At 35.5% G+C, this 15471-nt stretch overlaps 1 long non-coding RNA gene across 2 annotated transcripts in view; it reads left to right on the forward strand.

Annotated features, from left to right (window-relative positions):
- Window positions 1-879: 879 nt before the first annotated feature.
- The window catches only part of LOC121480301, a 31797-nt gene continuing 17205 nt past the window's right edge, over window positions 880-15471 (forward strand). For both annotated transcript variants that reach the window (XR_005984928.1, XR_005984929.1), the window contains exons 1-2: window positions 880-1014; window positions 3937-4190. This is a non-coding gene — a long non-coding RNA (uncharacterized LOC121480301). The remainder of the gene's footprint in view (window positions 1015-3936; window positions 4191-15471) is intronic.

The following is a 15471-nucleotide window of genomic DNA, read 5'->3' on the forward strand; positions in this document are numbered from 1 at the left end:
AAGCTACAGATGCTCAGGCCCATCCTACCGCCCAGAGGGCCTCTTTCCTTTCCCAAATGAGCCAGCTCTGAGAGTCAACACCTCACCTCACAGCCTCTCTCCTGGAACCAACAAGAACCTGTGATAGCACTTTGATATACAAACCCAAGATAAGGCCAAAAATAAACAAATCCAAAAAAAAAATCATTAAGAATAAGAAACTTAGTATAACCTTATGTTTAAAAATGAAAAAAAAAACTGTAATAATCTAAATGTCACTATTTAAATAAATTGGCACCCACATAGTTGTGCAGTCATATTTTAAAATATTACACGGTTCAACTCATATTTTACAAATCCTTAAGCATATTAAAAATGCTCACGGTATAAATGCAAGTGTGAAAAGGCAGAGTATAAAAGAGCATAAACTACTACAGTGACTTCATTTTAGGTGAGTAAAGTGGTATACTCTCTTTTTACTATAGGCTTCTTGCTGAGGGCCTTCCAAGAACACCATGATAAAGCAGAAGGAGATGGTTCAGAGGAATGATCACTTAAAGAAGTTTGAGCCAAGGGACCTTGCTGACGAATTACCAGACTCACATGTCTCTGAGATTGAAGAACAGAAACATTTTGTCCCGGCCACTGACCACAAACCAGAGGTAAAGAGCGCACGAAGCCTCAGCTGACTCAGGACAAGGCACTTCCGAAATGTCCACTGAGCTTATCAAAGCCTCTGTGACACAGGGTGGCTGATAGTATGGGAGCATGATGACTTGTTGTTCTAAATAGTGTTGAGAAAACTGGGGCACTTTCATAAATATAGTAACAGAAGCTATAAAAGTCTTTCACAGCATAGGAATGCAGCTAGCAGTGACTAATGTCTTGTGGTTCTTTCTAGGATAATAAAATGTAATGTCTATGGAGTTTGGCCTGAAAATGATTTCAGCTATTTCAGGAACACAGTCTTGGACAATTTGTTGACACTCTGGCAAAAGAAGGATTAGTCTCAAATCAGTAAGCGGTCCTCAGAAGGTAAGGAATCCCAATTTTGTGAAATAAAGACAGCATCACAGATCTGAAGGGAATCCAAGCCTGAACAAGAAGAAAGGGAAAACAAAATTTGTAGGCTAGGATTTGAAAAAAAGACTGGATGGAAATTTTGTAATTGGAAGATCCTTATTTGTGTGGTGGAGGTGGGATGGGCAGCATTCAGTTTCATTTTGAATTCTTGAAGTGATTTAAACTGTCTCCCCTTTAATTTGACTTTTTCCAGGGTTCTCCTTGGTGTTTCACACACAGTGTCAGGAGAGGAGTAAATAGCAGTCCTACATCTCTGATGGAAATCCTCCTCTACTTTCGTTAGATCTAGCATCCTTTTAATTGAAGAAAAATTTTGAGCTTTGGTAAAATATTTAACAGTTATATTATTACTAGCCTGAGACTGTTTCTGTTCCTGAAAATCATGGAATTCCTAGGTTCTTTTTTTTTTTTTTTTTAAATTTTATTTATTTATGATAGGCACACAGTGAGAGAGAAAGAGACACAGGCAGAGGGAGAAGCAGGCTCCATGCACCGGGAGCCCGACGTGGGATTCGATCCCGGGTCTCCAGGATCGCGCCCTGGGCCAAAGGCAGGCGCCAAACCGCTGCGTCAACCAGGGATCCCGAATTCCTAGGTTCTATGGGTGAAAAAAACTGTCAGAAGCATAATACAAAGGAATCTAGGGGCGCCGGGGTGGCTCAGTCACTTAAGCATCTGCCTTCGGCTCAGGTCATGATCCCAGGATCTTGGGATCAAGCCCCACACCAGGCTCCCTGCTCAGTGGGGGTCTGCATCTCCCTCTCCCCCTGCTCTTGCTCTTTCTCTCACTCTCTCTCTCTCTCAAATAAATAAATAAAATATTTAAAAATAAATAAATAAAAAGGAATCTATTTTTTAAAAATACAAAGCCTGTTGTTTGAAATTTTTGAAGTGTCAGGATAGACATGTTCTAAGTGAAAGAAAATTGAAATGATCATGTATTTGTATTAAATTTTTAAAAAGATTAATATTCTCCCAGTGATGTTTTATTCATAGTGAGTTGATAAGACCGTCTCAATTTATTGTATTGGCAACATCTTTAGACAGCAGGACCCAGGAGTGATATGTCCTTGTACTACCCTTGGAATCACTGAATCACCAGTAGTTCCCTGGTCAATGGTTATCTCTCACCTTTTGACAGAGTAGCTCTTCCATTTAGTGTGAATCTGCTTTGAGTTAATTTTCAGTGAAGGACAGGCAACATTATGAGTCTTCTTGCTCAGAGCAAATGAGCCACAAGGGGAAAGAATGACATATTATTAATACTATATAGAAACACTACAATTTTATTGTTATCTACTTTCTTGGCAAAGAAAGAAGAATCCAGTTTAACTACCGACTACCAAATGGAAGAACTACGACAGTAAAGCCAAAAGGCACCAGTCATAGCAAGTTACTGAATTAGCAGTTTATTTCTCTGAGAACTAAAGAAATTACTGGCTGTCATATTTTAGTGCCAAATGCTCAGAATTCTTACAAAGAATTATTATCTCTTATTATCTATTTTTATTATCTATTACAAAGAACATGGTCCTTCTTTATTATTTTCAATAATACCTCTAAAATATAACAGCAGCAACAACTCAAACATAGAATGTCAAAAGTGAGCTGTTCATCAAAAGAACATACATACACTGCCTGGTGATGGTGCTGCAGGGGATTTGAGAATTTTTCAATTTGTTTAGGTCAATGATTTCTCAAGGCACAGCATTATTCCATGTATTCATTTATTCCACAATTTATTCTACATGTATCCACAAATAGGGTAAAATAGAGTAAAAATCAAACGAAAAGATTAAAAATTAAGTGCCTATAACGTGAGAGTTGTCATGAAAGGTACTGCAGAGATGACTCATTGTCAGCCTCTGAGAAAAAGGATCTTAGGATTTAATAGGGTTGTAACACTATATCTACCATACACCATACCAGGTGGCATATGGTTACTGCCACAAAGAGAAACTCCAAACAGTGTATGCTAAAAGGGATGAATAAAGAGGGGAGTATTTTTTAATGGCACTGACCAACAAGCAAAATTTCAGTGGGCAGTGAGAATGTTCTGGATAGGATGTATTATGGGCAATGATGTAGAAGCAGGAGAGTGCACCGTACATTCTGAAATTAGCCAGGAAAGTCACTTTGGCTTCCTCTTACTTCTATTTCAAGTAAGAGGAGATAAGATGAATGTGTATTGGTTGGTGTTTATCCTTTTGGAAAGAAAAAAAAGAATCTAATTCAACTATTGGCTCCTGGAGGAGTAGATAATATACAAAACATTATGATGAGTTACGTAAAAGGATTAATTCTGGACAAAATTGTCAAGGGGATGAAATTTTTCTTTGGTTCCCACACTCTACCTCCTTCAGTGCCTTAATACTTTACTTAATCCTCTTAGAAATCTACTTGCAGCTTCTCACTTCATAGGTAATTGCAAAACACTGGTTAGCATCTTCCACTGTTACCTCAGAGATGCTCTGTATATGTTAATTAGAATAAATGGGTTATTAAGGATGAAACAGGAAATTCAAGCATAAGTTAGTGGATGAAGAAGAATTTGGGAAGATATTAATTAGCCTTCCCAGACTCCTAAAACCAGTTATTACATGTAGGGTAAAGTCTGCTCTATTACCTAGAATCTTAAGCTTTCAGATAGAATTTATTTTTCTCCCACAGCTATGTAATCCTCCTGGGAGTAAATTTTGGACTGTGCAGAAGATGAAAAATTCAATTAAGGAAGAAATTCTTAAGTACCTGGTAAGGGAGACAAGAGCATTTACTGCCGTTCAGTTAGCACATATCCATTTTGAACTAATCTTACACCTTCCACAGAAGCTAGAGCACATCAACTGTTTTACCCAGCCTCCCTTATGGCTACAGGTGGCTGTGTCACATGCTTCTGGCCAAAAAGACAGAAGCAGATGTCTGCTGGTGAACATCTGGAAACTTGTGCTTCACTGATAAAGGGGACAAAGATAGCTGGCAAAACCTCTTCAAGATTTCAGCATGAGCCCAATGCCTGGAGCAGTGACAGGAGTCCTGTCAAAAATGAAGACAAAGAGAACTTCAGAAACACCAAATCTGATGTCTCTGAACTGCTGAATCAGCACAAGCTACCACATATTTCTTGTTAGGTAAGAAAACATAATCTTTTTACTCAAGCCATTGTTAGCTGGATTCTCTATTACTTGCAGCTGAAAGTGCTCCTAACAATGAAAGGCCAACATCAGAATGCACTGAGATTTTTTTTGAGAATTTATCTTTAAATATATTTATCTCGGGGTTGGAATCAGGAGACAGTGGGAGTGAGGCATATTATGCAAAACCAAGAACATACAATTCCAATTTTTACAGCTCCCTCCCTTAATCCTTCAATCTGTGGGTTAATTTTAGGCATGGAGAGGAGTGTCTCAGCTTTTAACAAAATCTTTAGTAACCAAAGGTTCACATTCCAAGTTGTCTAGACTAGCTCAGAAATATACACTGTATTATGAAGCACATTTATAAACATCATTCATAACCAAAATTGGGAAAGACACAAATAATTATGTACCTCCTAGTACAGATATTTTGCTGTTTGTTTTATTTGTATTATCTCATAGATTCTATACAGCTTTGGGAGAGAAGTCTTTATCTTCACTCTTCTCTCTTGCTCCTCTTCTAGTGAAGAATCTGAGAGCCAAGAGGTTAAATAGTTTGTTCTTACTCCTCTGGTCAGAAGCAGCATTCAAATATGTTTATATTCTTCCCATTACCAAAATGTCTCCTCTATAATTTTAATATTTTATTTATTTATTTGAGAGAGAGAGAGAGAGAGAAAGAGAAAGTAAGGAAAGGAGCGGAGGAGGAGAGGGAGAGAATCTCAAGCAGACTCTGTGCTGACTGTGAAGCCCACCATGGGGCTCTATCTCAGGATCCTGAGATAGTGATCTGAGCCAAAACCAAGAATCAGAGGCTTAATTGACCAAGCTCCCTACTCCTCCAGGCACCCCACTCCTCCATAATTTTAAATATTGATGCTTTAATTATTTACAATCATTGAATTATGAAATAGAAAATTTAAAACTATGCAAATCATAAGATCTTTTAAAAAGAAAATGAAGACACAATACTATGTAAACTCAGCTTCTAAACTAGCTTGTTTTGTTCCAAGTTTCATACACAAAATCAATATTCTAGTAGCTTTGTGTTTCAATACAACTGATACTGCCATTTGCTTTCTGATATTTCAGGTCACAAATGGTTCATCAATCAATTTAATAAAAATGGGGGGAACGTGATATGGCAATCCATCTTTGACTATAAAATTTGTGATTCATAGAGCTCATCTTAGAGCTTAATTTTGAAAGAGGTAAACTGAGTTCCAGAGACTTTCAGTGAATAACTATAGGGCCCATTGTTCATGATATAACCAAGTTAAACTTGTTATAAAAAGTTTCTTGACATCTAGAGTAATACTGTTTCTATTGTGCCATAATTCTGGATCTTCTACAAGCTGTCTGTGTACCTTTGGCAAGCTACTTAACCTCTTAAACTTCTTTTTTTCCCCTTCTCTCAAAAGGGATGATAGTAATAACATTTTTTGTGGTATATATGTGAGAGCTGTTCCTTTTCTCTCTCCAAAATAAACCTCTGATTTCAATTTCTTCCACACAGCTTTAGTAGCAGCCCCTCTCTCAGGAGTGTATTCTTAATAGTCTAATTCAAGCTTAGAGAACTATCCTTTTTATGTATGTATACATACATGTGTGTATATAGGTATATATAATATACATATGTACAATGTTAAACACAATGGCAAAATTAATTTTCTCCCTAAGATCATGATGTCCAATCTCATCATCACTCATTGAGTATTATGTGATTCCAAAATTGTAATAACAGAAGGGAAAGAAGGTGGGCATATAGATTGGAAAGGAAGAGGCAAAACTGATGCTATTTTCAGATGACATCATTGGGTATATAGAAAAACCTAAGAATCCTACTAAACAATCCTAAAGAACTAATAAGCAAATTAAAAAGGTCATAGAATACAAGGTTGAAATATAAAAATCAGTTTTATTTTTATGTCAAGAGAAATGATTGAAAATTAAATTAGTATTCCATTTACAATAGTACCATGTACCATAAAGCATTTAGGAATAAATTAATCAAAAGATATGTAGAATGTTATCACTGAAAAGAATACACTATTGCTGAGAAAATATAAAGAAGACCCAAATAAATAGATATACCATACTCATAGACAAGAATACTCATTATTACAAGGATAATAATTCTCAACAAATTAATCTATAGATGCAACACAATCCAGGCCACAAATCTAGCAAGAGTTTTTTTGTGTGTGTTTTTGTTTTTGTAGAAACTCAAATGCTGGTTACAAAATATGCACAGAACTACAAAGAACCTGGACTATTTGAAGCCTGAAAAAGAACAAAGTTTTAGGATTTACATTATCTGATTTCAAGACTCACTGCAAAAGTGCAATAATAAAAGCAGTATGGTATTGGCTAAACCAGAGAAAAACTGATCAATGGGATAAAATAGAATGCTCCAAAATAAACCCATACTTACATAGACACTTAATTTTCCACAAAGATGCCAAAGCAATCCCGAGGGGGGGAAGGAATGGCTTTTTAACACATAGTGCCAGAACAACTGAATATATCCATATGGAAAAAGAACCTTAGCTGCTTTCTTATACCACACTCAAAAATTAGGGTTTAAAGGACAGCATAGGAGAATATGTTAGTTATTAGTTTGGTATAAGCAATGGCTCCTCAGGAAGAACACAGAAAGCAGTGGCCCAATAATATAAGATAATATAGATTTTACCCAAATGAAAAACGTACACACAACAAAACATACATAGGTGATGGGCAGCAGCTTCCCATGTGTCTAACTCGGATATAAGCCAGCATCAGAAAGGTTTGATTAACTTATCACTGAAACCCGTCTATTTTAGTGGCAAATCTTTCAGCACTTCACAACTCAGGAAATGCCTGTCATTGCTCAACCTATCAAAATCTTCAGTTGAGCCCAGAGCCATTCACAGTGGCATCTGATGGGAAAGATAAGATCCCTGCCATAGCACTAGTATACTACCCACGATTATTCTATTCTAATAAGCAGGCTTCTGGCTCATTGCTAAATGCCAGCTAAAGACAGAACCATCTGGAAAGCAGAGTGTAGAATGATCTCTATTTTTCCAAGAATCAAAGCAAGGTGGAACATTTCTGAATGAAACCATGGATGTTATTCATAAAATCTGGGCCACATGAGGTTAGAGGCATATTGATTTCCAGTCTAAGGATGAATTGGCCATCTTTGGCCTTTCCAGAAAATGACCACAGATTAAAATGATGAAGAACAGATGCCACTATTTGAAGCTTCAATTAGAGAGCCCTAAATGTGCTTAATTGGCAAGACAGCCATAACAACTGCGTCCTGCCACAGATTGACGGATGGATGACAAATGGTTTCATGTGGTCAAGACAAATCCCAGGTCTAGCTGCTTCCGAATAAACAATCCGGCGAGTTTGAAAAGGTTTGAAGGAATCAAACTTGCCAATACTTACCAAGTTCCAGGAAGGCCTTAGATTTGAGTAATTCCATGTTAGAATTAGGTTTAAGAACAAAAAACTATTTTAAAAAAATGTTTTCTTAGAAGAGTTTCTTAATGAGAATATCCATACCTAGCAAGGCTTAGAGAGAGCACAGCCCCTGGTTTGTCTAGGTTTCTGCCTCCCTTTTTCTGCCTCTTCCTATCTCTCAGCAAGCCTCCCCTTCTCATTACCCATTACCTTCTCATCTTCTCATAATGTCCCAGAAAATATATACTATATATGTGTGTATATTTACATTAAGTGACAATTGACTGACTAGTATTAGACTATTTGCCTTAACAGGAAAATCTACAGTACATAAGTCGCTGAAATGTATAACCAATGATTAAATTGTGGGTGTCAGGGACAAGTTGGAAAAATACTGGAGGCAAAAAATATCTAATACGTAGCCAATTATTCATAAGCTGGGTATTAACACCCCCTCTTTGAACATCTTTTTTGTAAGTTATGATGAGAAATACAGTGAACTAGAAATCAAATTTCCTTCCCTCCTATATCAGTGCCTGATATAGGTTATGTGATTACTAAATATCACATGTTCTCGAGGAGTTCAAGGAGTGGAGAGAGAACTTCTAAGTAAGGTATTCATGGAAGGCCTCAGGGAAGAGGCTGATAACAAGTTGTCCATGAAGGGTTCAACTCATGCAGCTGCGAATAAGGAGGACAGTCTGGGTGGGGAAAATAAACAAAGGAATGGAAGAAAGGCAGATGTGGAGAACGGACATCACTAATCCTTAGGTGAGTGTTCATCTAAGTGTGTCGATTTACCCCGGGCTTCAAAGATCAAGGAAGCTGCTATGTACTATTTTCTGTTCTCTGAATTGGCAACACTATCACAGGCTAAAAGTCCCTGTACTGCTCTTCATTCTACTACTTTTTATATAAAACTCAATATGTATAGGGAGCCATGGTCTAATTTATATATTCCAAGTTACATTTTAAAATAGCAAATATACTTGAGGCAAAACAGTCCTTTGAAAACCTCCTTTTGTTTTGTTTCCTTCTCCTGGCTGAAATTAAATACATTCTGTCCATTTCCTCTGAAGTTACCAACCCTTATTTCTTTAATAAAGAGAAAAAACATTATCCAAAACTGCAGTCTCAAAATAATCTCCAGAGATTATCCAATCAACACTCCTGTACTTAGGATTAGTGTACTTATTTTATTTTATAAACAAAGTAAGTAATATTACTGATAATAATAGTCATAAACGAGTAACAACTCTAATCCTGTCTTAACATAATAAATAGGAAATTAACAGAGCTCATTATTCTAATGGTTATACAGGGATTTTCTATTTGCATGACAAGGATTCAGAAGCTTTGTCCTCTAAACTAACACCAGAATATTGAGGAATCATTTTTGAGAGGATAATTATCATTGTTGGTATCGTTCCCAGTTCTGAAGACTTGCATAAATCATAGCCGTAGCATGTAGGATGTCTATGAAGGGAACGCTCATTCAAAATATAAAGGGCAGTGCCTGGTTTCAGTGTGTTTGTACCTTCCTGACCTGCACACACGGACACTTCAAGCCTGGGAGGGAACAGGTTGTACAGGAAGGGAAAGCTTGGGCTTGGCATCAGGCCTTTGCTAGTTGTTTGATCTTTGGCAACAGACCCAACTTTTCTAAGCCTCCATTTTTTTTTTTCAATCCACGGTAGAGATCCAAATGCCAATGCCATATGTGCGTTGGGAGGATTGAACGATATAAAGTCTATAAAGCAGCTGCAGAGAACCCACACAGGCAAGCATTCTGGGAGAAACTATTTTCTGAAGTTGATAATCATCAATGCTTATGTCCCTGAAATTGTAACTTACTCAAAGGATTTACTTCCAGGGTTATAGATGCATCTAGTTCTACCTATACATAAGTTCCCTCAACCCTCAGCCAATGGGAAATGGCTGATACTTTGGCACCTCATCTCACCACTTGAAATACAGTATTCCCTACAATAGATTAAGAAGTGCAAGCACATTGCCCAGTGCCTGGATGATGTGTTTTAAGTAAAAATTTAGAGAGATGTTTTTCACTTTCTGGAAGAAGAAGAAAAAAACCTGTGAAAATAATGCTGGTGAAAGGAACTTCCTCATAATATTATCTTTTCATAAATTTCTCAGAGGACTTATGAATGATGCAATGTAATTGGCATCTGTATAGTTTATTTATTACACCACCAAATACGGCGAGCTTTATTTCTTCCTTTTTCTCATTGATGTAATATTTTTAAACCTGTAAAAAACATCCATGAAATTTAAAATCAGAGACACAGGATTCTAAGTTTCCAAAAGCTTCTATCTTCCTCTCACAAAGATTTTTTTTCTAACATAATGTGTTAAAAACTCTGACTCAGTCTCTCCCTTCACCTATTCACCAAATTAATCAGAGCTCTGCATTCCCAATATAAACACATAGTGCCTAATAACTGAGTCTTACCAAATGCTTGCTAAATAGATCTGCTCATTCCTGCACTTACATATCGTATATGTACCAACACACATTTGTGTATTCCCAAGCCAACACAAGCCAGTTAAATTTATTATTTCACAATTTAATTAAATATTACAAAAGCCTATGAACCAGGAGTGAAAAAATATAGTTACTGTTTTAACGAGAGTTAAATATAATGCTTGGGAAGACCGAATAAATATAAATGACAAGAAAAATCTCATTCAATTAGGTGGAAGTAGATAAATGTAAACACACTAGGGGGAAAAGTAACAAAACTGTGCTGAGAATATTTTCCCTTTTTAAAGTTCTTGCTTCACAGTAAAGAACCAAAACTTGGACATTGAAAGTGATACACAATGGATGTGGTTAATGGAAAGGAGACTGTATTGAACCTCAAACAGTGGATCCACATTCAAAGAAAATTTCAGGGTCATGAAAAGAAAGAATTGTATATGAAGATCCATTTATATGTTTTAAGTTTATATAAAATACATGTTAGGGGTGAATTTTTCAGTTTAAGCCGCTTTATCTAACAATCAACTGTCATTTCTAATATAAATGCTTAAAGCTAAAAAACAAAAATGCTTAAAGCTTCTGTTGTGTTGGAATACTCCAATATTCTTCAATGGATTTTTGTACAGTGACAAATTAATCTTATTTGTTATATTCTTTTAGCAGGCGACCAAGAACATGAGATCTTAATTATAAAAATAAGCAAAACAAAAATAAGAAGTTAACACCTAATTAACAATGAGGTATTTTTTTTAATTGCCTGTATTTGATGATTTCCCCATGTGAATGGACCTCCCTTGGTCCAGATGCCCTTATTCCCTCCAGATATTACTCTCTCTCCTGTCATCATTGCCTGTCATCGTAGCTAAAGCTACCCAAGATTCCTTCATGACTTAAATGACCATACATCCTGAAAAACAGAGGACAATCCTGGTTTATGGCTGGTGTCCTGACATAATTACTGAAAGCACCCTATTTCACTTCCAAAGTTGTCCCAGTTTCTATGATGAGTTATACGAGCTCTATATTCCTATGGTATCTCATACCACCTTGTTCTCTGAATCTTTTACTTATCCCTTCTCTTATCCCACCTATCCCCTTTCTCTGTCTACTCTGCATTGAGGAGGGGGGGAATGTAGTTGCTTAGACATTTATTTCTGACACGTAGATCATTCTGCTGCAAGATGTAGATCTTATTCAAGATTTGCAAAAGGAGGAGCTTTTTTGGAAGGATATACAGATGTCTCACAGAACTCAGAAGATAGCATTTTCATTCCAAACTGAGACCATTAAGCAAAAGACCTGAAGGAGCCAAAACAATCTGTATCTTTCTGCCTCTCTCTGTCCCTGCATAGTTTTGTCTCATCCTCTCTTCACATGACTATTTTATTCTCCTCTTTCTCTATCAACCAGCCTTTTCTGCTTTACTTTCACTTTACCCAAACATGGCCATCTTAGTCCTGATTTTTTATCACCTACCAGTTTTATTACTCAGCACAGACAATCTCAATTGATGTGGCCCTTCTTAAAATTCTCAGAAGAACAAAGTATCATTTTTATCCTTTATTCTTTTATCCTTTTATTCTGGCATATCATATTATTTTATTTGCCTATGTTGAAACATCCCTGCATCCCAGGAATAAATCCCACTTCACCGTGGTGTATGATCCTTTTAATGTGCTGTCAAATTTAGTTTGCTGGCATTTTATTGAGGATTTTTGTTTTTTTGTTTTTTTTTGTTAAGATTTCATTTATTTATTCATGAGAGATGCACACAGAGAGAGAGACAGAGACAGAGACACAGGCAGAGGGAGAAGCAGGCTCCATGAAGGGAGCCTAATGTGGGACTTGATCCTGGGACTCCAGGATCAGGCCCTGGGCTGAAGGTGGCACTAAATCACTGAGCCACCCAGGCTGCCCTATTGAGGATTTTTGTACCTCTGTTCATCAGGGATATTGACTTATAATTTTCTTTCCTTGTGGTGTCTTTATCTGTCTTTGGTATGAGGGTCATGCTGACCACATAATATGAGTTAGGAAGTGTTCCCTCCTCTTCAGTGTTTTGGAAGGTTTTGAGGATTGGTGTTAATTTTGTAAACATTTGGCAGAATTCACTTGTGAAGCCATGAGGTCTTGAACTTTTCTTTGTTGAAAGGTTTTGGTTACTGCTTTAATCATCATACTTGTAATTGGTCTATTTTTATTTCTTGATAATTTAGTCTTGGTGGGCTTTATGTTTCTAGGAATGTATCCATTTCTCCTAAGCTGTCCAATTTGTGGGCATATCATTGTTCATATTTCATATTTCTGTGCTATCAATTGTTGTCTCCTCTTTTATTATATGTTTTCTCCATTTATAACTTTATATATTTGTGTCCTATTTTTTCCCCTTGGTTAGTCTACCTAAAGGTTTGTTAATTTTGTTTATCTTTACAAAAAATCAACTTTTAGTTGATCTTTTCTGTTATTGTTCTAGTCTCCATTTATTTCTGCTCTAATCTTTATTTTTCTTTCCTTCTGCTAAATTTGGGCTTAGTTTTTTCTTCTTTTTCTAGAAAAAAGAATAAAATTAGGTTAAAATGGAATAAAGTGAGGTTGTTCATTTGAAAAAAAATTTAATGTAGACATTTACCACAATAGACTTCCCTCTAAGAACAATTTTTGCTACATCGCATAAGTTTTGATATATTGTGTTTCTATATTCATTTGTCTCAAGGTACTTTTGATTTTCCTTCTGATATCCTTTTGGACCCATTGGTTGTTTAGAAGTATATTGTTTAATTTCACAAATTTGTTCATTTTCCCCTTTTCCTCTTGTAATTGATTTCTAGTTCCATACATTGTGCCTAGAAAAGATACTTGATGTGACTTTAATCTTCTTAAATTTGTTAACACAAGTTCTTGGTCCAACATATAATGTACTCTAGAGAAACTGCATGTACACTTGAGAGGATGTGTATTCTGCTGCTGTTGGATGGAATTCTCTGTATATATCTGTTAGGTCAATCAAATCTATAGTGTTATTCAAGTCTGCTCTTTCCTTATTGATTTTCTGTATGGATATTCTATCCATTGATGAAAGTGGGATGTTGAAGTCTCCTCCTATTGTGGTATTGCTGTCTATTTCTCCTCTCGTTTCTGTTAACATTTTCTTTATTTTGGTGCTCCAATGTTGGGTACATACATATTTGCAACTGTTATGTCCTCCTAATAAGTTGACCCCTGTATCATTATGCAGTGACCTTCTTTGTCTCTTGTGACAGATTTTGACTGAAAGTCTATTTTTCTGATAGGAGTATAGCCAAACCTGCTATCTTTTGATTGCCATTTACATAAAATATCTTTCTCCATCACTTCACTTTCAGCCTATATGAGTCCTTAAAACTAAACTGAGTCACTTGTAGGCAAAATATAGTTGGATCTTGTTTCTTTATCCATCAGTCACTCTGTTTAGTGAGTAAAGAATTGAATTCATTATATTTAAAGTAATTACTGATAAGTAAAGATTTACTGCAACCATCTTTTTCATTATTTTCTGGCTGTTCTATAGTTCCTTTGTTCCTATATTCCCCTCTTGCTGTCTTTCTTTGTAATTTGTTGATTTTTTGTAGTGGTGTGTTTTGATTCCTTTTTCTTTATCTTTTGTATATCTACTAAAGATTTCTTCTTTGCAGTTATCATTAAGTTTACATAAAACATCTTATAGTTAGAAGTCTATCTTAAGCTGATAGCAGCTTCAACTGCACTTCTCCATCTTTCCTATTCCCACATGTAATGTCACTAATGTCACACTTTACATCTTTTTTTATTGTATATTCATTAAGAAATTAGTTTAGTTGTAGTTATTTTTAATATTTTTGTCTTACAACTTTTATACTAGAGATAAGTGATTTATAAACCACCATTATAGTACTCTGATTTTGACTATGTATTTACTTTTCACAGTGAGTTATACTTTTATTAGTTTCACGTTATTACTTAGCATCGTTTCAGCATTTTTCATAAGGCAAGTCTAGTAGTGATAAGCTTTGCCTAGAATAGATTTAGTTTTTTACATGTGGATGTCCAATTGTACCAGTACCCATTTGTTGTAATGACTATCTTTACTCCATTGTATTGCTTTGCTCTTTTGTCAAAGATCAGTTGACTATATTTATGTGGGTCTATTTCTGGACTCTCTATTCTGTTCCATTGGTCTATTTGTCTATTCTTTCAGCAATATGACCCTGTCTTTATTACTGCAGCCTTATAGTAAGTCTTAAAGTTGGGTAGTGTCAGCCCTCGGACTTTGTTCTTCTCCAACATTGAGTTGATCACCTGGATCTTCTACTTCTCCAAATACTCTTTAGAATCAGTTTGTCAATATCCAAAAAAACCTTGCTGGGATTTTTATTGAGATTACATTGTGAAGAACTGAAATATTAATAGTATTAAAACTTCCTAATCATGAACTTGAAATATTTCTCCACTTATTAGTTCTTTTTAATGCCTTTCATCAGAGTTTTATAGTATTCCTCCTATAGATCTTATATATTTTGTTAAATTCGTGTCTAAGTATCTCTCTCTCTCTCTCTCTCTGGTGTCAGTGTACATGGTAATTTGCTTTTAATTTCAAATTCCACTTATTTATTGCCGGCACAATAATATTTTAAAAGATTTTGTTAATGCCACTTAACAAATCCATTGACACTTGGGCTATGTAGCACTAATAAAGCACAACTATCTTTGCTTTAGGTGCAAATATGTCCTATGAATATTGTCTATTTAATAGATATTTTTCAGAGACTGAGTTTTCAAAGCTCACAAGAGGAATTTATAAGATATTTTGACATAAATTATGATACTTGTCAATGTTCAAATCACCATGAATAAAAGAGTTGTATTGATCACTGCTTACAAATTTGGAAATGATTAAAAAGTTACAGTGAAATTACAATTCATTTTTACTAAAAACATAATGGACCTGAGAAAGACTGAAGGAGACCACAAAGTTTTATATAATTCCGGCAAATGGGATCTTAACCTACTGCATCTATATATCACATATGTGTTAATTTATATATATAAATGCCTTTAACAATCTTTGCTCTTATCCAAAACAATTTCTATTAATAATAATCCTTTTAAAAACTTATAAACATAAATGTTTAATTTTTCAATGTGTACAATATTCAATTCTTATAAGCAAGCCAGCTTAATTCTCTTACTACTCTTTCCATGGCAAGAGAACCAGGCAGCAGAGAGTAATAAAAGCTTAAAACAACTTTCAAACATTCCCAGTTCAAATGATTTTTACCAATCTACTCTCTACCTGACCAAGCATTT

The sequence above is a fragment of the Vulpes lagopus genome, chromosome 21, assembly GCF_018345385.1.
Source record: "Vulpes lagopus strain Blue_001 chromosome 21, ASM1834538v1, whole genome shotgun sequence".
Lineage (NCBI taxonomy): Eukaryota > Metazoa > Chordata > Mammalia > Carnivora > Canidae > Vulpes > Vulpes lagopus.